The 26,793-nt window shown below is 47.7% G+C and overlaps 1 protein-coding gene and 1 non-coding gene across 5 annotated transcripts in view; both read right to left on the reverse strand.

The window, feature by feature from the left end:
• AP2A2 (adaptor related protein complex 2 subunit alpha 2) overlaps positions 1-26,793 on the reverse strand; it is an 88,114-nt gene that overhangs the window by 55,053 nt on the left and 6,268 nt on the right. The window contains exon 1 of one of the 4 annotated variants that reach the window (XM_030802109.1): positions 808-826. The exons of the other annotated variants lie outside the window; for them this stretch is intronic. The gene's annotated coding sequence lies outside the window, so the exon portion shown is untranslated. Of the gene's footprint in view, positions 1-807; positions 827-26,793 lie in introns of those variants that run through there. 4 annotated transcript variants of the gene reach the window in all.
• Positions 9,553-9,656, reverse strand: LOC115832257. Its single transcript, XR_004027683.1, has one exon. It is a non-coding gene; the product is annotated as a U6 spliceosomal RNA (small nuclear RNA).

Genomic DNA, 26,793 nt, shown 5'->3' on the forward strand with positions numbered 1-26,793 from the left:
GAAAGCAGATGAAGCTAAGAGGGATTACGATACAGGGAGTAGGTCTGCGCTGCAGGGCAAACAGTTGTTTGTAGGCACACAAGGGTTTCCTACAAAATCTGACAAGTCCACTTGCATAACATCCAATTGTGATATTACACATACATACTGGTTTTCATCCACAGTTCCTGGCTCATAACTCTCATAGCTCTTGTTATTTTTTCCCCAAGGCAGATCATAAGACTAACAAGGGACTCTAACCACCCCCCGCCTTTCTGTCTTGGAGGTGGCCATAAATTCTCTAACCTACCTTGTCTGACTGTGGGTCACAAGACCCCCATTTCAGAAGGGGCCCTGCCCCACACCCCGGGGGGAAGGAATGCCACAAAGAGAGGCTGGGAAGAATCTGCACAGACAGGCCCTGCTGGGTTTAGATCACACCCTTTTGGTCCAGTCCCATTTGTACACGGCTGTCAATCATGCCTATCCAATGAAGTCTGCACAAAAGGCCCAGGAGGACACGGTTTGGGGAATGTCTGGATAACTGAACACACGGGGATCCCTGGAGGGACATGGAGCAGCCATGCCCCAGTACCATGCCCTACGCATCACGTCACCTGCACCCTTTGAACTAGCCTTTATGATCAAATAAATGTGTTTCCCTGAGTTCTGTGAGCCTCTCTAGCAAACTAATTGAATCCAAAGAGGGGGTCGTGAGATGTCCATTCACAGTCTGTCATGCAGGAGCACAGGTCACAACCTGAGGCTCGAGGCTAACATGAGAAGTAGGGGGTAGCCCTGGGACTGCCCTGAGGGATCTGACACTACCTCCAGGTAGACGGTGTCAGAATCGAGCTGGAGGACACCCCGCTGGTGCCTGCTGCAGAACTGATAGCTTGTTTGCTGATGGGAAGAAACCCCCACATATTCTGGGGTCACAGAAGTCTTCTGTGTTGTAGTGGGACAGCAGAGAAATACTACCTTCAAGTCTTTACAGCTCACACCCATGAAATGTGGGAATTCTCCATTGTACAAAAGAGAGAAAATGCACATTAGACGTGTGACAATCAAACTTTCAGTACACGCTAAATCTACTGCTAAATGGCCCTCGCTCAACAAACACTTGCATGCATGTCACAAGCCCGGCATGGGAGAGAGATGAGACCATGTGTAGTTTAACTCTACCTGGACCAGCCGTGAAAACTGAGGCTTAAAGAGTACAAGTGATATTAATAGGGATACACGTTTAACAAGTACTGTCAAAATACAATTATTCATCACACAGGGTAAGGTGAGTTGTGTGCAAAAACAAGTTTGTGTACATTTAAGTCACTTTTTATTCTTATTTTTTTATTTTTTAAAAAATTAAAAATATGGCCAGGCATGCTGGTGCCTCATCAGAGGCAGGTGGATCGCCTGAGTTCAGGAGTTTGAGACCAGCCTGGCCAACGTGGCGAAACCCCGTCTCTACTAAAAATACAAAAATTAGCCAGGCATGGTGGCATGCCTGTAATCCCAGCTACTTGGGAGGCTGAGACAGTAGAATCACTTGAACCCAGGAGGCGAAGGCTGCAGTGAGCCAAGATGACAGAGCAAGATTCCGTCCCTGAAAAGAAAAAAAAAAATAAGGCCAGGCACGGTGGCTCACGCCTATAATCCCAGCACTTTGAGAGGCCGAGGCAGGCGGATCACAAGGTCAGGAGATCAAGACCATCCTGGTTAACATGGTGAAACCCTGTCTCTACTAAAAATACAAAAAATTAGCCAGGCGCAGTGGCGGGCACCTGTAGTCCCAGCTACTGGGGAGGCTGGGGCAGGAGAAGAGTGTGAACCCGGGAGGCGGAGCTTGCAGTGAGCCGAGATCGCGCCACTGCACTCTAGCCTGGGCGACAGAGAGAGACTCCGTCTCAAAAAAAAGGAAAAAGAAAAAAGAAAAAATAGAGACAAGTTCTCACTATGGTATTTGGGCTGGTCTCGATCTCCTGAGCTCAAGCAATCCTCTCACCTCGGCCTCCTAAAATGCTGGGATTACAGGTGTGAGCCACTGCACCCTGGCCCTAAGTCACTTTTTAAAGCAATAATAAAGCTGACTATTTAAAAAACCTTCTCAACTGAGTCTTTGGTTTAAGGATCTCCAGCTGAAGTAAAAGGCCTCTGCAGCAAACCATCCACATCAGAACACGACACAAGCGGCCCCGCCAGGCCTGGTGCGCACAGATCAGAGGACAAAGAGCTCACCCCTGCCCTACGCAGTCACAGGGCCTAACTCCACCACTGCTGCTTCCAAAACTGATCTTGCCTCCCCCACAGGACAAACTCCCTCCTCCAGAACATCTTTTGTCTTTTACTACACATTGGCTAATAAATAAGGTTGAATGTTTCCTGAACTGAACAAACAGTCCTTTGAGCCAGTCCTACCCTAGAAAACTCCAGATGGACAGGTGGTCAGAACAGGAAAATCAAGTGCCTATGTGGGGGCTCCCCAACCCAAGCACTGCCCCAGGTGCTGGGAACACAACAGCTTCTGCCCTCAGGGGACCTTTAACAAGACACAGACACACCCAAACCTCCTGTCCCAGTCAGTCTCTCTTCCCAGCTCTGAAAGCTGCTCACAGCAGTGACCCCTGGGCAGGCTGCCCAGCGTCTCAGCATCCCCACTCCTCTCTGTATGATGGCTGACCAGTGGACGGCTCCACAAGAAAGCAGGGCAGCAGGTACAGGAGGATGCTGGCAGCCTGATGCCCCCCAGGATGGCAGGTTTTTTGGACTTGGCTGAAAGAGTCACGAAAACAGTGTCTTGGGAGCTTCTGCCACACAAAGCCTGCAGGCAGCTTCACACGGCTGGGACTGCGCATGGGTGAGGCACTCTGCACTGGATGCAGTGTGCCAGTGTGTGTGTGCCTACGTGTGCACGCTACTGTGTGTGTACGTGTGTGTGCGCCACTCACTGTGTGTGTACATGTGTGCTTCTCACAAAGGTGTACACAGATCTGTGCTATTAAGTCTGCAACAGGGGACCTTGTGCTCTCTCCCTGGCTTGTGCCCTCTACTTTACCCACCCAAACACCAGGGAAAGAAACCACTCTGAGGGGGAACTTATGTTGTCCAGAATCAACAGAGCTCAGATCTAAAGCAGAAATAATGAAAACCTAGGGGCAGGAGAAAGAGGAAATACTACTACATGAGCTAAATCAACTTTCCTAAGCGGAATCTACAGATTTTATGTAAGGCTGTGAAACCACAAACTAAAACGAACAGCACATAATGTAGAGTTACAGAGGTAACCACCAGGAGAAACAGGCAGTTAACCCCCCTCCTCTGGGGGATAGAAACAGAGACAAGTTCCACCTTCCTATCCGCAGCTTGCTTTCAATTGCCCAATTTTCAACACACACACACACACGCACACACACACACACACAAATACACACACGTACACACCAAATACACACATGCACATATTTACAAACACACATGAATACACATTTATACAAACACAAATACACATATATACAAATACACGTACAAACACACACAAACCAAATACACACAAATACACAAATGTACACGCCACACACAAATATACATATACACACATTTACAAACACACATAAATACAAATACAGATACACAAAAATACACACGTACACAAACACAAATACAACATATATACACAAATATAAACACAAATACAACATATATACACATATACATACATACACATAAACACAAATACACATATACACACACAAATACACACATGTACACACACACGCATAAATACAAATATACACATACACACACACTTTAAAACGAGGGCAGGCCAGCCCCTGAGGAGGGGGAGAAGCATGGAGGGTGGTGACAAGAGTGAACTTTGGGGCCAGCACATGAGGTGGGAATCCAAGCGAGGTGGGAATCCGAGCGCAGCCTCTGACTCATTCTGTTGTGCCTCTGAGCTCCAGCTCCCTCAAAAGGAAAGCCACCAAGGGCCACACAACCTCACAGCATCATGTCTGTGCAAGAGAAGGTAGAGAGGCCAGGCACGGTGGCTCACGCCTGCACTTTGGGAGGCTGAGGTGGGCGGATCACCTGAGGTCGGGAGTTCAAAACCAGCCTGGCCAGCATGGTGAAACTCTGTCTCTACTAAAAATACAAAAATCAGCCAGGTATGGTGGCAGGCGCCTGCAATCCCAGCTACTCAGGAAGCTGAGGCAGGAGAATCGCTTGAACCCAGGAGGCAGAGGTTGCAGTGAGCCAAGATCGCACCATTGCACTCCAGCCTGGGCAACAGAGCGAGACTCCGTCTCAAAAAAAAAAAAAAAGAGAGAGAGAAGAGTAGTGTCACGTCTCAGCCAGACCTGAGGACAGGAGAGCCCGAGCAGCCCCAGTATCCACAGAGGGCTAAGCATGATGCAAGAACCAGGGATGGAGTGACCTGACACAGCGTCCCTACTGAGCACAGACAACGCAAAAGCAGGGAAAACGGGAGGTGCAGGGACAGCAGGCAGATGGAGCCAGGAAGGAGCCAGGGACTTCCAACTGCAGCTGCCAGGCAGGCCACTGTGTGAAGACAATGGAGGGGGGGAGCTCTTATGGTAGAAAAGCCACCCAGACCATGCCTCCTCTAACAGTTCAGGAAGACTAATTTCACATAAAAATACGCCATCAGGCTAGGCGCAGTGGTTCACGCCTATAATCCCAGCACTTTGGGAGACTGAGGCGGGTGGATCACTTGAAGTCAGGAGTTTGAGACCAGCCTGGGCAACATGGTGAAATCCCGTCTCTGGTGAAATCCCGTCTCTAGTAAAAACACAAAAATTAGCTGGGCATGGTGGCGTGAGCCTGTAATCCCAGCTACTGGGGAAGCTGAAGTGGAAGAATTCCCTGAACCTGAGAGGCAGAGGTTGCAGTGAGCCAAGATCACACCACTGCACTCCAGCCTGGGCAACTGGGTGACAGAGAGAGAGCCTGTCTCAAAAACAAGAAAGACAATCCAGCACGACCATGGCTGAGATGACAGATGATGACCTGCAGGCAAGACTGACACATTCAAGTCAACCACCACGTCCTAAGTTTACCAAAAACGCTCTAGTAGAAGCTGCATGATCAACGTAGCACCCCTGCAGTTGTGATGGACACAGGTTAACAATCTGAGCACTCCAGTGCCTGTCAGGGGCTCTCCTGTAAAGGAGCAGAGCATGTTCCTGGCCAGGCGCCAATTCGTGCCACTGACACTGCACTGATCTCCATAAGGCAGAGGGCCTCACAGGAGGACTTCAACCACCCCACCTTGCCAGGAACAGATCTAGCAAAAAATCTTATCTTTTTAGATAAATTAGCTTGAGGAGAAGGGGGGAGGAGCTGAATTCTGAAAGGGTAAAGCATGAGCAAGAGTAACTGACCCACAGCAACAAGCCCAGCCCCATACACAGTCTGAGCTTTGTTAAAGAGACACTGGCCATAGCCATCCTGCACTGCTCCTGTCTGAACTGCAGCCAGCCCATCAGCACTAAGGGTACTGTACTTACATCAGGGAATTCTCACAGTGAACTCAGGAGCTCTGGTGGCTAATGAGTAACCTGGACACGCCATAGCTACCGGCAAAAGCAAGTTACAATTTGCACTCCGTGAAGTAGCAAAGAAAATACTCTACAGGGGCAGGCTTGGATAAAAGCTCTTGAATTCTTACAATTATTGTCCCTGGTCATTCTTCAGGAACAGCATGCTGGTTAATGATTTCTTGTTTACAGGCTGAACTAATCAACAGAGAGGATTAGTATTCTGGGAACAGCCCAAGTTCCCAACAAATAGTAAAGGAGCCCATGACAGATGATCATAAAATACCAAACTACCAAAATCTTCTGTCCTTGCAATGTGCAACAAAACTTGGTCTACAGACTTTTAGTCTGTATATAAAGTGATTTCAGACTGGGCACAGTGGCTCACACCTATAATCCCAGCACCTTGGCCGAAGTGGGAGAGCTGTTTGAGCCCAGGAGCTCGAGACCAGCCTAGGCAACAGAGGGAGACCCGGTCTCTATAAATAAGTTTTAAAAAATTAGACAGGTGTGGTGGTGCATGCCTGTGGTCCCAGCTACCAGGGAGGCTGAGGTGGGGGGATCACCTGAGCCCAGGAAGTCAACACTCCAGTGAACCAGGATAGCATCACTGTACTCCAGCCTAGGCAACAAGGTGAGACTCTGTCTCAAAGAAATAAAGTGATTCCGCCAAGTAACCCAAAAGCCCAAAACTGACCAAGCCCAAGAATTTTTGAAGGAAGCTATAATTGCTAAAATTACTATTAAGGTGGTTAGCACAGCAGTCAGCCAAGCAAACTCTGAAATCAGGCCTGGACTGGAATGTCACTCCATGTTTTACTAGCTACGTGACTCTGGGCTATTAACTTAACCGCAATCTGCCTCGGTTTCTCTTCTTCAAATGGGTGTGCCATCAATGAAAGAGCTGTGAGGAGAAGTGTGAAATAAGGAGCAAAGCACTGGTCCAGCCACGAGAAGCTACTGTACCCATCACCAAGGATAACCTCACATGTTCTCTCTTTTTTTTTTTTTTTTTTTTGAGACTGAGTCTCACCCCGTTGCCCAGGCTGGAGTGCAGTGGTGTGATCTCGGCTCACTGCAACCTCCACCTCCCGGGTTCAAGCAATTCTCCTGCCTCAGCCTCCCAAGTAGCTGGAATTAGAGGCACCTACCACTACGCCCAGCTAATTTTTGTATTTTTAGTAGAGGTGGGGTTTCACCATATTGGTCAGGCTGGTCTCAAACTCCTGACCTCAGGTGATCCACCCACCTCGGCCTCCCAAAGTGCTGAAATTACAGCTGGGAGTGCCTGGCCTCATCTTTTTTATTACAGCCATCTGGGTAAGTGTGATGCAGTATCTCACTGTGATTTTGATATGCATTTTTCTGATAGCTTTTCTATGCTTATTGAACATTCGTAAATCTATTTGGAAGAAATGTATATTTTAATACTTCATCATTTTTTTTTTTTTTTTTTTTGAGATGCAGTCTCACTCTGTCGCCCAGGGTAGAGTACAGTGACATGACCTCGGCTCACTGCAACATCCGCTTCCCAGGTTCAAGTGATCCTTTTGCCTCAGCCTCCCAAGAAGCTGGGATTACAGGTGCACACCGACACGGCCAGTTAATTTTTGTATTTTAGTACAGACGGGGTTTCACCACGTTGGCTAGGCTGGTCTTGAACTCCTGACCTCGGGGGATCCACCTACCTCAGCCTCCCAAAATGCTGGGATTACAGGTATGGCCACCACACCCGCGGCCTCTAACACTTCATCAATTTTTTAGTTGTCTTCATGAAGTTTTTTATATATTCTAGATAACAAGCCCTTTATCAGGTACATGGTTTTCAAATATTTTCTCTCATTCTCAGGTTGCCATTTCACCTTCTAAATAGTATTTTGTAGCACACATTATGAAGTCCAAATTAACTTTTTTTTTGTCATTTGCATATTTGTTGTCACCTAGGAAATCACATTCCAGACCAGGCGCAGTGGCTCACGCCTGTAATCCCAGCACTTTGGGAAGCTGAGGCAAGTGAATGGGGTTTGGCCAACACGGCAAAACCCTATCTTTACAAAAAACACAAAAATTAGCTGGGCATGGTGGTACAGGCCTGTGGCCCCAGCTACTCAGGAGGCTGAGGCAGGAGAGTCACTTGAACCTGGGAGGAGGAGGTTGCAGTGAAACAAGATCATGCCACTGCACTCCAGCCTGGTGACAGAGCGAAACTATGCCAAAAAAAAAAAAAACATATTCCAAAGTCACAAAAACTTACTCCTATGTTTTTTTGATAGGAGTCTCATAGTTTTAGCTCTCACAGTTGGGTTTACGATCCATGGAGTTATTTCTTGTGCATAGTGTAAGGTAGGAGTCCATTTACATACTTTTACATGGAGATCCAGTCATCCCAGCACCATTTGTTTAAAAGACTATTCTTTTCCCCCACCACTGAATTGTCTTGGCACTCCTGCTGAAAATCAATTCACCAAAAATGTAAAGGTTTACTTCTGTACTCTCATTATCTCAGTATCTATGTATCTGTCCTTATACTAGTACTATACTGCCTTAATCATTTGTGTATTAAGTTTTGGAATCAGCACGTGAATCCTCCAATCCTGTTCTTTTTTGCATCTATGGAGATGACCAGGTATTTTTTTGTCCTCTATGGTATTAATATGAAGTATTACATTGATTGATTTTCAGATGTTAAACCAACCTTGCATTCCTGGGACAATTCTCACTTGAATCTGGTGTATAAACCTTTTTTTTTTTTCTTTTTGAGACAGAGTCTCTCTCTGTTGCCCAAGCTGGAGTGCAGTGGCGTGATCTCAGCTCACTGCAAACACCACCTCCCGGGTTCAAACGCTTCTCCTGCCTCAGCCTCTTGGGTAGCTGGGACTACAGGCACATGCCACCACGCCCAGCTAATTTTTGTATTTTTAGTAGAGACCAGGTTTCACCATGTTGGCCAGGCTGGTCTCCATCTCCTGACTTCGTGATCCACCCGCCTCGGCCTCCCAAAGTGCTGGGATTACAGGTGTGAGCCACTACGCCCGGCCTGTATAATCTTTTTTACATGTTGTTGCTAGATTCAATGGCTAGCATTTGGTTGAAGATTCTTGTTTCTATACTCATTATAATGGCCCGTAATTTTCCTTTCTTGTCATGTCTTTGTCTAGTTTTGATATCAGCATAATACTGGCCTTATAGAATGAGTTAAGTATTCCCTCCTATTTTTCCAAAGAGTTTGTAAAGGACTGGTATTAATTCTTTTCTTGAGACAGAGTCTCGCTCTGTCGCCCAGGCTGGAGTGCAGTGATGTGATCTCAGCTCACTGCAACCTCTGCCTCTCGGTTTCAAGCAATTCTCCTGCCTCAGCCTCCCAAGTGGCTGAGACTACAGGTGCATGCCACCACACTCAGATCTAATTTTTGCATTTTTAGTAGAGATGTTGGCCAGGCTGGTCTTGAACTCCTGACCTCAAATGATCACCCACCTCAGCCTCCCAAAATGCTGGGATTATAGGCATAAGCCACTGCACCCGGCCAGGACTGGTATTAATTCTTTAAGTGTTTGGTAGAACTCAAATAATGACAAGCTCAATAAGTGTGACTTTTCTAGAGAAGCCACCTGGCCCAGAGCTTATTCTTGTGACAAGATTTTTTTTGTTTTTCAGTTTTTGGGTTTTCCTTTGAGATGGAGTTTCGCTCTTGTTGCCCAGGTTTGAATGCAATGGTGCGATCTCGGCTCACTGCAACCTCCACCTCCTGAGTTCAAGAGATTCTCCTGCCTCAGCCTCCCAAGTAGCTGGGATTACAAGTGTGCACCACCACACCCGGGTAATTTTTGTATTTTTCGTAGAGACGGGGTTTCACCAAATTGGCCAGACTGGTCTAGAACTCCTGACCTCAAGTGATCCGAGTACCTCAGCCTCCCAAAGTGCTGGGATCACAGGCATGAGCCACTGCACCCGGCCATGACAAGTTTTTAAATTATTAATTCAATCTATTCACTTATTATAAGTCTATTCGGGTTTTCTTTTATGGAATGCTTCACAAATTTGTGTGTCATTCTCACACAAGGCCCATGCTAATCTCTGTATTGTTCCAATTTTAGTATATGTGCTGCCAAAGTGAGCAACTATTCAGATTTTCTATTTCTTCTTGAGTTAGCTTCGGTCACGACTTTCTAGGAATTTGTCCATTTCAACTAAGTTATCTAATATTTTGTTACACAATTATTCATGGAATTCTCTTATAATCCTTTTTATTTCTGTAAGGTGAATAATAATCTTCCCCTCTCATTCTTGCTTTTAGCAATCTGAGTCTTCTTTTTATCTCAGTCAGTCTCACGAAGTTTGTCAATTTTGATGATCTTTTCAAATAACCAATCTTTGTTCTCATCTTTGTTATTTTCTTCCTTCTTGTTTTAGGTTTTGTTTGTGCTTTTTCTGGTGTCTTAAGGTGAAACATAGGTTAATGATTTGAGATGTTTTTTAATGTAGGTATTTACAGTTATAAATTTCCCCCAAGCCCTGCTCTCACTGCAGTGTATAATTTTTGGAATGCTGTGTTTTTATTTGCATTTATCTCCAAGTTTTTTTTTAAGAGACAATGTCTTGCTCTGTCACCCAGGCTGGAGTGCAGTGGCACGATCATAGTTCATTGCGCCTCAAACTCCCAGGCTAAACAATCCTCCTGTCTCAGTCTCCCAAGTAACTGGGACTTACAAGGGCATACCTCTGGGCCTGGCTAATTTTTTTTTTTTGTAGAAACGGGGTCTCACTTTGTTGCCCAGGCTCTCCAACTCCTGGCTTTAAGAAATCCTCCCACCTTGGTCTCCCAAAGTGCTGGGATTACAGGCGGCACGAGCCACTACATCTGGCCTATATCCAAGTACGCCACCATGCCCAACTAATTTTTGTATTTTTAGTAGAGACGGGGTTTTGCCATGTTGACCAGGCTGGTCTCAAACTCCCGACCTCAAGTGATCCGCCCACCTCGGCCTCCCAAAGCTCTGGGATTACAGGTGTGAGCCACCGTGCCCATCCAATTAGCACCTTAACTTAAAACAATCCAGTTTTGATTAATACAAACCTAATTCTAACAGTACAGAGAAATGTTGCTCCAATAAAGCTCTTCCCTCACTTCTCTTTTGTGCTATAATTGTCATACAAATTACACCTTTATATGTTATAGGCCTATCAAAACAGCTTTATAATTATTACTTTGTACAGTTGTCTTTTAAGGCAGATAGGGGCCAAGCGTGATGGCTCACGCCTGTAATCTTTGGGAAGCCAAGACAGGTGGATCACCTGAGGTCAGGAATTCAAGACCAGCCTGACCAACATGGCAAAACCCTGTCTCTACTAAAAATACAAAAATTAGCTGGGCCTGGTGGCGGGAGCCTGTAATCCCAGCTACTCAAAAGGCTAAGGCAGGAGAATCACCTGAGTCCGGAAGGTGGGGGCTGCAGTGAGCCGAGATCAGAGCCACTGCACTCCAGCCTTGGCGACAGAGGGAGACTCCGTCTCAAAAAAAAAAAGAAAAAAAGACAGGAGACTAAAAGTTACAAAAGTCCACTTACATTGTCTTTTAACTTTACATATGTAGCTGTCTTCACCGTTGTTCTTTATTTCCTCTCGTATTCTACCACCTAGTGTCCTTTCATTCCAGCCTGAGGCATTCCTTTCAGTATGTATTATAAGGGAGGTTGGCTAAAGCAACAAATGTCCTCTGTTTATTGTTTACCTGGAAAATCTTAATTTCTTTTTTTTTTTTGAGACAGGATCTTGCTCTGTTCACCCAGGCTGGAATGCAGTGGCACAATCTTGGCTCACTGCAACCTCCGCCTCCCAGGTTCAAGTGATTCTCATGACTCAGCCTCCTGAGTAGCTGGAATTACAGGCGTGTGCCAACACGCCTGGCTAATTTTTGTATTTTTAGCAGAGACGGGGTTTCACCATGTTGGCCAGGCTGGTCTCGAACTCCCGACCTCAGATGATCCACCCACCTTGGACTCCCAAAGTGCTGGGATTACAGGCGTGAGCCACCACGCCCAGACAATTTCTCTATTTTCAAAGGACGGTTTTGCTGGACACAGAATTCTCAACTGACAGTCTCTCTTTCAGAAACAGGGTTTTCCCACTGAGCTAGCTCATACGACGGCAAGCTCAGTAAGTGGGACAGGTCCGAGAGTGACAAGCTCTGCAGCCGGGACTTGCTGAGGAGCTCCAGCCTTGATGTGTCCCCTCCAGTGGCTGCTAGGCTGCTGGCTTTCCCAGCTACCATGGTTATAAGGCAGCTGGTTTCCATGGTTACCAGAGAGCTGGGGAGAAGAGAATGGGAGGAGGCTGAGTTAGAGGTTCCACAGTTGTTCACAGATAAATGCTCCTCAGAGTGTCGCAACCTTCGGTTAATTTTGCGTTCTGACAGTTGATTTTGACCATTTTTGCCAGTGTTTTCACTGCTTTTATGGAGGATTGGATTACAGAGGCCTCACTCCACCATTCCGGCTAAGCGGCATTTCTGATGCAGACTCAAAGCTGTCACGAATAACGAATGTTCAGCATGCATGCCTCTGTTGATTCTGTTTTCTAAACCTCCATATGTCACTCCTACCTTTCCACTCCCACTCCAGATCCTCGCCATCTCCGCTGGACCAAAGCAATCCATCTTTTCCTAACTGGCTTTCCTGCCTCTAAGCCTCACCTAAAACCCATCCTCTATATCCAAAATGACCATTCTTTTCCTTTTCTGTTCTAATTTTTTGTAGAGATAAGGTCTCACTAAGTTGCCCACACTGGTCTTTAACTCCTGAACTCAAGTGATCCTCCAGTTTTGGCCTCCCAAAGTGCTGGGATTACAGACCTGAGCCACCATGCCTGGCCTCAAAATGACTATTCTACTAGCAAAACAGAAATTGCGGCTGGGTGCATTAGCTCATGCCTGTAATCCCAGCACTCTGAGAGGCCGAGGCGGGCCAATCACCTGAGGTCAGGCATTCAAGACCAGCCTGCCCAACATGGTGAAACCCCATCTCTACTAAAAATACAAAAATTAGCCAGGCGTGGTGGCAGGCACTCACAGTCCCAGCTACTCAAGAGGCTGAGGCAGGAGAATCGCTTGAACCCAGGAGGTGGAGGTTGCAGTGAGCTGAGATCATACCACTGCACTCCAGCCTGGGTGACGAGAGAGATTCCATCTCAAAAAAATTTTTAAAAATTGAGTGTCATTCCCCTGCTTAAAATACTTAAACAGGCCACATCCTAGACAGGAGGTCCCTACCATCTGGTTTTGGCCTGTCTCTCCCGCCTTGGTCTCCAGCCACATTCCCGTGCCCCACTAGGCCCTATCCATGCTAGGAGTCACCCTCAATGTATCACATGTGTCCTGCTGCTGCTCATGCCTCTCTGCAGCGTGGCACACGGGATTGCCCACCTTTTCCAGACCATCCCCCATATCCAGTCAGCCTAGCAAGACCTGAGCCAAGCGTCACCCCTGCATTCCATGCCTGACCTCTCCTAAGCTGTTCACCCCTCCCATCATTCACCACTCTGCATGACAAAGGCCTGAGCTACTCAAGGATAGTCAGTGTTTAGCATTCTAGTAAATGCCACAGTCTTTATAAAGCTCTAGGAAAGGCCCTACTCCACCTGTCCCCCACCTTCATTCCCCCCAACCTAACCCCCTACTGCCTTTCCGCCCAGGATTGCTGTCCTAAAGCCACATGCGCCTCCTGCTGTTTCTTCCGTGCAGCAGTCATCCTCCCCCACAAAAGCCTCTGCACTTACCACTCCCTCTGCCAAGACGCCCTCCCCCCTAACTTCTACGTGGCCACTGCCTCACTAGCTCCAGGTCCTTGCTCAACTGCTGCCTTTACAGAAGGGCCGGCCCTGATCATTCTACCTAAAATTGAACACCTATACCCTCATTTACCCAAACACCTTCCCTCTCTGTTGTGTTTATCATCTTCTAACATCTCACTAAATTTTGTTTTTATTTTTTATCTCGATCCACTACAATGATATTTCTGTTGTGTTTATCATCTTCTAACATCCCACTAAACTCTGTTTTTCTTTTCAATCTCTATCCACTAGAATGCAAGCTCCACGTGAACACGGAGTTGTTTTTTCCCTGCCATAGTCCCAGTATCCTGGGAAGTGCCTGGCATTGTAGCAGGCTCTCAATAAATACCTGGTAAGAATAAATGCCCTGCAGACAGCAGGTACCCAGCAATAGCACCACATCTCTGAGTGCTCATAATGCACCAAAAACTGTCCCAAGAGCTTCTGAGCAACAGAGCTGGAAAACAACAAGCATTTCCTGAGCGACGGGATCACCAGAGGTGCCACGTCAATCTCTACAGCATCCTCTCCTTCGGGGCCCCCATCACATCCATCCTGTCAACCTGTCCGCTTTTCCCCCAAACGAGTGCTCTATTCTGGCCATCTCTGCTGCCACCTGCATCTCCAGTTGGGACTTCCCTATTCTCGCCATCTCCGCTGTCACCTGCATCTCCGGTCGGACTCCCCTATTCTCACCATCTCCGCTGCCACTTGCATCTCCAGTTGGGACTCCCCTATTCTCGCCATCTCCACTGCCACCTGCATCTCCGGTCGGACTCCCCTATTCTCGCCATCTCCGCTGCCACCTGCATCTCCGGTCGGACTCCCCTATTCTCGCCAACTCCGCTGCCACCTGCATCTCCGGTGAGACTCCCCTGTTCTCGCCATCTCCGCTGCCACCTGCATCTCCGGTCGGACTCCCCTGTTCTCGCCATCTCCGCTGCCACCTGCATCTCTGGTCGGACTCTTCGCAGCTTTCACCTTCCACTCACCTTCAACCTACTTTCCACAGAGAAGCTGGCATTAAGGGAGGAGACCACCCCTCACATTGTCTTATGCCCAATTTCTGCCTCCAAAGAAAGAAGAAGTAAAAACTAAAAGGCAGAAATGAAATCCACAAGCAGACAGCCCGGTGCCACACCCTGGGCCTGGTAGTTAAAGATCAACCCCTGACCTAATCGGTTATGTTATCTATAGATTCCAGACATTGTGAAAATCCCTGTCCTGTCCTGTTCCGTTCTAATTACCGGTGCATGCAGCCCCCAGTCACGTACCCCCTGCTTGCTCAATCAATCACGACCCTCTCACGCGGACCCCCTTAGAGTTGTGAGCCCTAAAGAGGGACAGGAATTGCTCACTTGGGGAGCTCGGCTGTTGAAGATTTGACTTGCCAAAGCTCCCGGCCAAATAAAACCCTTCCTTCTTTAACTCGGTGTCTGAGGGGTTTTGTCTGTGGCTTGTCCTGCTACAGCGTAATATTCTCACATAATTACATCAGACCTGTCACTCACTCGCTTTCCTTTGGCAGCTTCCTACAAGGCACCTAGGATAAAATCAGACTCATGCCGGAGCCTTCAAGGCCCAGCACATTCTAGCCTCCCCCAGCAATCCGGCTTACGTCAGCTCCTCTCCTCACTCACTGAGTTCCGACAATACAGCGTCTCAGGTCCTGAAATACAACTGGCTCTCTACCACCTCAGGCCCTTCTCCCCTCCAGGCTGTGACAATGCTGGTCCCAGGCAGCTTCAGGACCCAGCTGAAATGTCACTTCCACAGAGAGGTCTTTCAGGAACACCCGACCTAAGGGAGTCTCTCTTTATCATCCACCATGATAAACTGCCTCGGCGTCACACAATATGCCCACATAACAAACCTGCACATGTACCCCCGGAATCTAAAATAAAGGCTGAAATTATTTTTTAAAGCCATCAAAAAACACATGAGAAAAAACATTTCAGTTCAGGGTTTAAACAGATCTCTTTGGAAAAGTCAAGTATCCAAACTCCCCTGGACTGACCCATCATTATCAATAACAGAATCTACTGACTAAACTACTGAGATAAATTTCCATTTACTATATTCTATTACTAGCAAGAAACAAAGGTCAGTCGGTCAAAGGCCCCACGCCTTTCCTTTTGATTTCTGGGTTTCAGAGCACTACAGACTAATCCCATACGTAGGTTTGCAAAGTACATACCACACTGTTCATTCCCTTGAATGGGGAACAAGGTCCTTCCTACTTGCTTACTTAAGATAAAGAATAAATGCCGAGTCACCATTCTATTTAAAATTCCACTGAGAAATATATGCCACACAAGCTCTCAGAACCACCTGCCTAAATTTGATTTACTAAAAGGTCAGATACTGCTAAGCGCGGTGGCTCACGCCTGTAATCCCAGCACTTCAGGAGGCTGAGGCAGGCAGATCACGAGGTCAGATCGAGACCATCCTGGCTAACAGGGTGAAACGCCCCTCTCTACTAAAAATACAAAAAATTAGCCGGGCTTGGTGGTGGGCGCCTGTAGTCCCAGCTACCCAGGAGGCTGAGGCAGGAGAATGGCGTGAACCCGGAAGGCGTAGGTTGCAGTGAGCCGAGATCACGCTACTGTACTCCAGCCTGGGCGACAGAGCGAGACTCCATCTCAAAAATAAATAAAAAATAAAAGGTCAGGTATTATTACTTCATTTAAGCATGAGACGCCGGGTATGGTGGTTCATGCTTGTAATCCCACCACTTTGGGAGGGCAAGGCTGGCAGATCACTTGAGGTCAGGAGTTCAAAACCAGCCTAGCCACGTGGCAAAATCCCATGTCTACTAAAAATACAAAAATTAGCCGGGCGTGGTGGTGCACACCTGTAGTCTCAGCTACTTGGGAGACTGAGGTGGGAGAATTGCTTGGACCCGGGAGGCAGAGATTGCAGTGAGCCGAGATCACGCCACTGCACTCCACCCTGGGCAACAGAGTGAGACTCCATCTCAAAAAAAAAAAATAAGAAAGCAGCCAGACACAGTGGCTCACGCCTGTAACCCCAGCACTTTGGGAGGCTGAGGCAAGACAATCACTTGAGGCCAGGAGTTCAGGACCAGCCTGGGCAACATAGTAAGACCCCATCCCTAAAAAAAATAAAGATTACATAAAGTCAAATTATTCCTCCCTAAGGCCTTATCTCAGGCAGTGACAAATCAACAATATATCAGAAGTCATAAATGGGGGCCGAGGCATGTGTGTAGAAACAATCAGTCATCAAGGACAATAGAGTTATCACAATCCTGGACACTGCCAAGCAATGGTCAAGCAGTAACTCAGCCAAGGAGAGCAAGCTGCACCCCAGCTACCTGCAGGAGGGAAGACAAGTAAGAAGCAAACCGTCTTGAACAGAGAACCCGAAAAGGCTTGGGGATGAAGGAACCTCAGGAGACCGATGTCAGGAGGGTGGGCTTCAAGTCTATACAAGGAGCAGCAGATCCTGCCATGAGACCCTGCAGCCAGGCAGGCCCCTCGGCCCCCATCTCAGAAAAAGACAAGCTGGAAAAGTGAGAACACAGAAGCTCCGAAGTCCATGAAGTGTGGAGCAAGGGGCCCTGTGAGAGCAGCACAGCACAGTAACAGGCTCCCCGAGAGGTGAGATGCCCCATCCCAGAATGATGGCAGCCGGGCTCACAACACCCACCTGCTCACCAAGCAAGAGAAGAGAGTAGAGAGTCTTCTGGAAGAACTGAACTAGCATTCAGCCCCCCTCAGACCTCACCCTGCAGCGAAGGCCCCTGCCAAAGCCCTTCAGGTTGGCAGGCACCGGTACACATGGGTGGACACCACCGGCCACCAAGCACAAAGTGAGATCTCAGAACCTCACAGCATGGGCCAGAGACCAAACAAACCTACACAAAAGGCATTCAAAGCAATGAGACAATGCACAGAAGGAAACGCCAAAGGAAACACCTTTACACAGACGAGATAAAATACAGCTTGAAGAAACAGACGCCACGATAAAAGGGGCACTTGGGTCATAAGAAAGCTCTCAAGCTATAAAACTGACAGCAGAAATTAAAAATGCAAAACAAGGGCTAGAGGACAAACTTGAGAGTCATGGAAACAACACGAAAGACAGAAAGGCAGGAAAATCTACACCAGGAGGTACAATTTCAACTATCATAGAGAAGTACTGAGAAAAGAGAAAGTGAAATGAAACAGAAGAGGTTAGCAACAAAATACAACAAGAATATTTTCCACTAGCCCAAAAGACATGAGTTTCCAGATTGAATAAGGCCACCAAATGCCACACTTGGGCACGTCGCCTTAAAATTTCAGACACTGGCCAGCGCAGTGGCTCACGGCTGTAATCCCAGCACTTTGGGAGGCCGAGGCGGGCGGATCACTTAAGGTCAGGAGTTCAGGACCAGCCTGGCCAAAATAGCGAAACCCTGTCTCTACAAAAAAACACAAAAATTAACCGGGCAGGTGGCACACGCCTGTAGTTCCAGCTACTCAGGAGGCTGAGGCAGGAGAATCGCTTGAACCCGGCAGGCAGAGGTTACGGTTAGCTGAGATCACGCCACTGCACTACAGCCTGCGTGACAGAGTGAGACTCTGTCTCAAAAAAAAAAAAAAAAAAAAAAGTAAGCAAAATGAAAGGCAATTGTTAACTCTTAAAAAAATTGAAAACTGAACCAAAAGTTGAACTGTTATTCTTGGCTGAGAACCATTATTTTCAGACATTAAACAGACAATCAGGTAAAATATTACACATATGCAAGTACAGGAGAAGAGGAACTTAAGAGTTAAAAGACTCATCTTCTACAGTAAGGCATCAATAAATAGGCCAGGCACAGTGGCTCACGCCTGTAAGCCCAGCACTTTGGGAGGCCGAGGAGGGCAGATCAGTTGAGGTCAGGGGTTCAAGACCAGCCTGGTCAACGTGGTGAAACCCCATCTCTACTAAAAATACAAAAAATTAGCCGGGAGTGGTGGCAGGCTCCTGTAAGCCCAGCTACTCGGGAGGCTGAGGCAGGAGAATCACTTGAATCTGAGAGGCAGAGGTTGCAGTGACCCAAGATCCCACCACTGTACTCCAGCCTGGGCAACAGAGCGAAACCCCATCTCAAAAAAAGTCAATAAGTAATGACTAAATGGGGGAAAGAACACCCATAAACAGTAGGAACACGCAATTCAGACTTAACAAGCAATCATTCTTAAATTTTAAAGAAGAAACAGCTACAAAATGAAAATAATTGACTCAGATTTAGAAATGTGGGCAAGGCAGGGGCAATGTTTTATAATTAACTTCTTAAACTATATTCTTTTTTTTTCTTTTTGAGACAGAGTCTTGCTCTGTCGCCAGGCTGGAGTGCAATGGTGTGATCTCGGCTCACTGCAACCTCCACCTCCCAGGTTCGAGCGATTCTGCTGCCTCAGCCTCCCCAGTAGCTGGGATTACAGGCGCCCGCCACCACACTCAGGGAATTTTTATATTTTTAGTAGAGACAGGGTTTCATATTGGCCAGGCTGGTCTCAAACTCCTGACCTCGTGATCCACCCGCCTCAGCCTCCCAAAGTGCTAGGATTACAGGCATGAGCCACCGCACCTGGCCTTAAACTACATTCTTTAACTTTTTTAATCTTTTAAAACATTTAAGTAAGGACAAGCCTAGAAAAGAAAGTCACAAGAACGAATGCTATTGGGAAGACCTGCCCAGTTACTTCCTAATAAGTAAAAATAAACATATCAACATTTTCATAGAACAGACTAGAAAGCACAGAAGGAGCCTGTAAAAACAGACAAACATTTGGGCTGGGCGCAGTGTCTCACGCCTGTAATCCCAGCACTTCAGGAGGCCAAGGCGGACAGATCACGAGGTCAGGAGATGGAGACCATCCTGGTTAACATGGTGAAACCCCGTCTCTACTAAAAATACCAAAAATTAGCCGGGCGTGGTGGCAGGTGCCTGTAGTCCCAGCAACTCGGGAGGCTGAGGCAGGAGAATGGCGTGAACCTGTGAGGCGGAGGTTGCAGTGAGCCGAGATCGCGCCACTGCACTCCAGCCTGGGCGACAGAGTGAGACTCCGTCTCAAAAAAACAACAACAACAAAAAAGAACATACAAACATTTGAGAATACAGTGACGATGCATCGCAAGAAGAAAAAAGCATCACCTCATAAATGTTCTGGAACATATTTGGTAATCAATACGAGGAATGATGGAGACCCATCTCACAAGAAAATAAACTATAAGGGGTTAACGGGATAAAAATAATTTCAAAAGCTTTAAAACCTCAGTATTGTATAGGGGTTTGGTGGGGACTTCAGGCCATGGGAGAAGCCACAGGGAGCATCTGTAAGGAAAGGCTGGCCTTCGTGCAGCACCAGCCAGCACACAGGCGACTCAGGTGAGAGGCCACAACAGAGGGTCTGTCACCATCATAAAGCGACACCCCAGTGACTCATCAAATGCAAAGGGGCACAGGGAAGTCACAGGAAAGACAGACCAATAAGCACGCGTTTTGTTTCTTGTTTTTAAATGAGACTGCTCCCTCCAGGCAGAAGCATAACCTGGCTGCCTGGTGCTCAAGGCAGAGGCAGAAAGGTGGCAGGCAGGCATCTCAGGGGCAAACTGACACAGTTCAAACTCCAGCTCTGCCTCTCGGGAGCTCCGTGACTTAGGCTAACTTACAACCTCTCTATGCCACAGTTTCCTTATCTGTAAATAAGTATAGACAGTCTCCAATCTGTGATGGTGCAACTTAACGATTTTTTGACTTTACAATGGCATGAAAGCAACATGCATTCAGTAGAAATCGTACGTCAAGTGCCCAATCACCTTGTTTTCCACTTTCAGTACAGTATTCAATAAATTACATGAGATATTCAATACTTTTTTATACACAGGGTTTGTGTTAGATGGTTTTGCCCAACTGTAGACTAATGCGAATTTGGTGGTGCTGTTTTGAGACAGGGTCTCATCCTGTCGCCCAGGCTGCGCAATGGCACAAACATGGCTCACTGCAGCCTCAACCTCCTAGGCTCAAGAGATCCTCCCACCTCAGCCTCCCAAAGTGCTGGAATTACAGGCATGAACCACCTTGCCTGGCCCCAAAAGTGAACTTTTAAAAGATACCGTTCAAAGTGTGCTTTGAGAAGACGGCAGAGATCTGACAGGCGCTCACTGCAATGAAGGCCTCTTTCTGGAGACTGACGATGGTGTTGCGCCATGGTCAATGGTAAATAACAATAGGCCAGGCATGGTGGCACACACCTGTAATCCCAGCACCTTGGGAGGCCGAGGCAAGCGGATCACCTAAGGTCGGGAGTTCGAGACCAGCCTGGCCAACATAGTGAAACCCCGTCTCTACTAAACATCCAAAAATTAGGCAGGCATAGTGGCGGGCACCTGTAATCCCAGCTACTTCGGAGGCTGAGGCAGGAGAATCACTTGAACCCAGAGGCAGAGGTTGCAGTGAGCTGAGATCACGCCACTGCACTCCAGCCCGGGCGACAGAGACTCCATCTCAATAAACAAACAAATATAAACACATTAAATAGAAACAAAGAAAACTCCCTGGAGCAGAGGGAAGAGTCTCAGGAAAGGGGAGAGAAGAGCCCCTGTCGCAGCACAGGCCCAGCAGCCGGAGGAAAAACATCAAACAACAGCCTCAAGAAGCATTCAGAGAAGACACTGCCTCGAGTGAGATAAAACTAGCCCCAGACTACAGGCTGCGGTGGTGAAGCCTTGTAGGAATCACACTGTTCCCAAAGAACTTAGCTTCCTCCCAGAACCAAGCTCAAGAATATGAAAAGAAACACAAAAATATTCTGTTCCAAGAAGGTGAAATTCACAATGTCAAGCATCTAATAATAAACCAGGCCAGGCGTGGTGGCTCACACCTGTAATTCTAGCACTTTGGGAGGCTGAAGCAGGTGGATCGCTCAAGCCTAGGAGTTGGTTATCAGCCTGGGCTACAAAGCAAGACCCTATTTCTACAAAAAAGTTTTTTAAAAATTAGCCAGGTGTGGCTGTGGTCCCAGCCACTCAAGAAGCTGAGGCAAGAGGATCACCTGAGCCCAGGAAGTCAAGGCTGAAGTAAGCTATGATCGCACCATTGCACTCCAGCCTGGGCAAATGCGAATGAGACCCTGTCAATAAATAACTAATTTATTAATTTATTTAAAAAATTAGCCAGGTGTGGTGGCATGTCCTGTAGTCCCAGCTACTCAAGAGGCTGAGGTGGGAGGACTGCTTGAGTCCAGGAGGTCGAAGCTGCAGTGAGCTATGATCACACCACTGCACTCCAGCCTGGGCAACAGCAAGACCCTATCTCTTAAAAAAAGGAAAAAAAAAAAAAAAAAAGGCCGGGAGTGGTGGCTCACGCCTGTACGCCTAGCACTTTGGGAGGCTGAGGCAGGCAGATCATGAGGTCAGGAGATAGAGACCATCCTGGCTAACACAGTGAAACCCTGTTTCTACTAAAAATACAAAAAAAGGCCGGGCACGGTGGCTCATGTCTGTAATCCCAGCACTTTGGGAGGCCGAAGCAGGTGGATCGCGAGGTCAGGAGATGGAGACTATCCTGGCTAACACAGTGAAACCCCATCTCTACTAAAAATACAAAAAATTAGCCGGGCATGGTGGCGGGCACCTGTAGTCCCAGCTACTCGGGAGGCTGAGGCAGGAGAATGGCGTGAACCCGGGAGGCGGAGCTTGCAGTGAGCCAAGATTGCGCCACTGCACTCCAGCCTGGGCAACAGAGAGAGATTCCGTCTCAAAAAAAAAAAAAAAATTAGCCAGGTGTGGTGGCGGGCACCTCTAGTCCCAGCTACTCGGGAGGCTGAGGCAGAAGAATGGCGTGAACCCAGGTGGCAGAGCTTGCAGTGAGCCGAGATAGTGCCATTGCACTCCAGCCTGGGAGACAGAGCAAGACTCTGCCTGGAAAAAAAAAAAAAAGGAATAGACCGGGCGCAGTGGCTCACGCCTGTAATTCCCAGCACTTTGGGAGGCCGAGGTGGGTGGATCACGAGATCGGGAGTTCAAGACCAGCCTGGCCGAGATGGTGAAACCCCGTCTCTACTAAAAATACAAAAAATTAGCCGAGTGCCTGCAATCCCAGCTGCTCGGGACGCTGAGACAGAGAATTGTTTGAACCCGCGAGGTGGAGGTTGCAGTAAGCCAAGATCGCACCACTGCACTCTAGCCTGGGCAACACAGCGAGACTCTATCTAAAAAAAAAAAAAAAAAACTGGCCAGGCACGGTGGCTCACACCTGTAATCTCAACACTTTGGGGGCCCAAGGCAGGAGCATCACCTGAGGTCAGGAGTTCAAGACCAGCCTGGCCAACATGGCAAAACTCCATCTCTACTAAAAATTCAAAACTGGCCGGGCACAGTGGCTCATGCCTGTAATCCCAGGACTTTGAGAGGCCGAGGTGGGTGGATTGCTTGAGGTCAGGAGTTTGAGAATAGCCTGGCCAAAATGGTGAAACCCCAGCCGGGCGCAGTGGCTCACGCCTGTAATCCCAGCATTTTGGGAGGCCGAGGCTAGCAGATCACGAGGTCAAGAGATCAAGACCATTCTGGTCAACATGGCGAAAGTCCGTCTCTACTAAAAAAAATACAAAAATTAGCCGGGCATGGTGGTGCGCGCACCTGTAGTCTGAGCTGCTCAGGCTGAGGCAGGAGAACCGCTTGAACCCGGGAGGCGGAGGTTGCAGTGAGCAGAGATCGCACCACTGCACTCTAGCCTGGCAACAGAGCAAGACTCAGTCTCAAAAAAAAAAAAAAAAAATGGTGAAACCCCATCTCTACTGAAAAAACAAAAATTAGCCGGGCATGGAGGCACACACATGTAATCCTAGCTACTCAGGAGGCTGAGGCAGGAGAATCACTTGAACCCAGGAGATGAAGGTTTCAGTGAGCCGAGATCATGCCACTGCACTGCAGCCTGGGAGGACGGAGGGAGACTCCTTCGTAGCAGCTCACGCCTGTAATCCCAGGACTTTGGGAGGCCGAGGCAGGTGGATTGCTTGAGGTCAGGAGTTTGAGAACAGCCTGGCCAACATGGTGAAACCCCATCTCTACTAAAATACAAAAATTAGCTGGCCATGGTGGTGCACACTTGTACTCCCATCTACTAGGGAGGCTGAGCCAGGAGAATTGCTTGAACCCAGGAGGCAGAGGTTGCAGTGAGCCAAGATCATGCCATTGCACTCCAGCCTGGGCGACACAGAAAGACTCCGTCTCACAAAAAAAAAAAAAAAAAGGCCTGGCGCAGTGGCTCACACCTGTAATCTTAGCATTTTGGGAGACCAAGGCAGGCAGATCACTTGAGGTCAGGAGTTCGAGACCAGCCTGGCCAACATGATGAAACACTATCTCTACTAAAAATACAAAAATTAGCTGGGCATGGTGGTGTGCTCCTGTAATCCCAGCTACTCCGGAGGCTGAGGCAGGAGAATCGCTTGAACCCAGGAGACAGAGGCTGCAGTTAACCAAGATCACGCCACTGCACTCCAGCCTGGGTGAGAGAATGAGACTCCGTCTCCAAAAAAAAAAAAAAAGAAAAGAAACACATACTTGCTATTTCAGCTACATTACATGAAACACGAAGGCGGTCCACAGAAAAAGCAAAACATAAATCCTAATACAGTGCCGCCTGCCCTGAGGAGCTCAAAGTTCTTTAGATACGCGAAATAACTAATCCTCATTACACCCTTGTGCTGCCATCAGAGGGATTTTAAAGGTAAGAAAAACACCCCACAACGCAAAACAAAAGCCAGGCAACCAATGTTGGCTGCTGGTCTCTACACTTCTAAGCAAACCCGTAGACAGACACCAAAGCTTAGGGTGGGTGAGAAGAAAGGTAAATGGGGAGTATCTTGAAGCCAAGCACAGAGATGAACGCAAAACCATCACAGCTCGGAGTCCGAATTTCAGGCAAAGATGAAGACTCCAGGCTCTCAACACGGCTACAATTTGAAAAGGTGGGAAGGGCTGGGCGCAGTGGCTCACGCCTATAAATCCCAGCACTCTGGGAGGCTGATGGGGGAGGATCACTTGAGCCACAGAGTTCAAGACCATCCTGGGCAACATAGTGAGACCCTGTCTCTAAATTTTAAAAATAAATATAAATATAAAAAATTTAAAAGTGGAAAACAAAGGAAAGCAGAATCAGGATCTGACCCAAACCCCCAGCTAGAAGTGTTGTTCCTAAGAACGCACCCAGCAAGAGGTCTGCCACTCGACCTGGAGTTTCCTGAGGTATCGGGGTGGGGGCGCTGAGGGAGCTACATGGGGCAGAAAGAACCTAGCACGGGAGTCAGGACTTCCCTGGCCTCGGGGACACACGGCAGCTGTGGGCACAGCACCCCTCCTAAAATCCCGCAGTGCCCACCAGCCCCTCAGGCCACCCCTGCACCCTGTGCTCCTGCCACCTTCCCAGCCTGCAGAAGCCTTGATACCCCCAACCATTCCCACACTCCGATCACCAGGTAAATGCAGGCTCCAAAAGGCAACAAACGTTTAAAATCAGGAATCAACTGAACAGAAGATACAAGTTCCCCTCTGCCAACAATATTTCAGGAAAAAGCGTGCAAAGCTGGCAGAAAGTGATGTCTGAATGCAGAAGCGTGGTTCCAAGCTCCCTGTGTCTCTCGGGTCATCCCCGCTCCTGAGTGCCCACGAGTCACTGGAACTCGCCTCTCCCGCCCTGGTGCTGGGCATCTCACTGCCTCACACTCTTCTTGGTCCTCTTCCCAATTCAAGTCTCCAGGGCACTATTTAAATCAGGGCTGCTTCCTACTCACATGTTACTTCTTCTGTGCGTCTTGGCCAGACCCTTACAACCCTGTCCCAAGCACAGAGCTCACCTTACCACACAGCTTCAGCCTCCACTTCTACATGGGAACACCCACCTCAACCTATCCCACCCACCCAGAAATTCTCTTGCGACAAAACTGCACATACTGCTTTTCAAGACGTTTCAACCAGCTAAAGTCAGAAGGTTCTGAAGAAGGAACATGCTGCCAGAATCGGCAAATGTGGTTTTATAATCTAAGTCTGAGACATCATGTGGCCTGGTAAAAACTGTTCATTTCTGGGGTTTTTTGTTTGTTTTTTGTTTTTGAGACGGAGTCTTACTTTGTCGCCCTGGCTATAGTGCAGTGGCGCAATCTTGGCTCACTCCAACCTCCGCCTCCCAGATTCAAGCGATTCTCCTGCCTCAGCCTCCCAAGTAGCTGGGATTACAGGCATGTGCCACCGCACCTGGCTAATTTTATATTTTTAGTAGAGACATGTTTTTCCATGTTGGTCAGGCTGGTCTCGAACTCCCGACCTCAGGTGATCCACCTGCCTCGGACTCCCGAAGTGCTGGGATTACAGGAGTGAGCCACAGCGCCCGGCCTATTGGATTTTTTTTAAAAGCCAAGGAAATGCCATTTAATCCTTCAATGACAGTCTTTCCAGGAACTCTTTCACTACAAAATCCTGACACAGATTGTTACCAAAAGTAACAGTTCATTTTAAGAGGAAAGAGAATAGTAAGTATCTGGCACAAAATATATTCACCACCAGGACACTTCAACTTGTCATAAAAGAAAGTGATCCTGACCTTCAGAGGAGCCAGATGGAAAACACTGTGAAGAGAACCAGGGTGTCCCAGAAGCAGTGACCACCAACCTTGGCAAGAAAAATTCAACCTGAGCAAAGACTTCCTTCCTCCTCTCCATAGCCACCATGACACATTTCCTACACTGGTTTCTAAGGAACACAAATTATGCAGAAGCATGCAAAAGAAGACATGCAAGAAGAGCATTCTTTTCTAAAAGTCAGCACTTTTTAGGAATGTACAGTCAAAATGACAAAATGAGCTTTTAACTGTGAAGGTTATTTAAGAAATACAAAAGCAGACTGACCAATTCTGATTCTGATCTTCACTCCTATGCACGAAAACCAGTACAACTTTATGTTTAATTTTTATACTGAAGTTTAAGCAGAGTTTAAAATTTAGCATTCAGTTTCTCCATATCTAATTTATGACTCCATAACTGGAATTTCATGAACAAATAAAATTTTTTTAACTTTAGTCCCGCTGAAACACAATTCAAAGGGTATCAAATTTCAAGAAAGTTAACAGAAATGGCCAGGCACAGTGGCTCACGCCTGTAATTCCAGCACTTTGGGAGGCCGAGGCAGGCGGATCACTTGCGGCCAAGAGTTCAAGACCAGCCTGACCAACTTGGTGAAACCACGTCTCCACAAAAATTAGCTAGGCGTGGTGGCAGACACCTGTAACCCCAGCTACTCGGGAGACTGAGGCACAAGAATCACTTGAACCTGGCCGGGCGTGGTGGCTCACGAGGTCAGGAGATCGAGATCATCCTAGCTAACACAATGAAACCCCGTCTCTACTAAAAAATACAAAAAATTAGCCGGGCGTGGTGG

Source organism: Nomascus leucogenys, chromosome 21 (genome assembly GCF_006542625.1).
Source record: "Nomascus leucogenys isolate Asia chromosome 21, Asia_NLE_v1, whole genome shotgun sequence".
NCBI lineage: Eukaryota > Metazoa > Chordata > Mammalia > Primates > Hylobatidae > Nomascus > Nomascus leucogenys.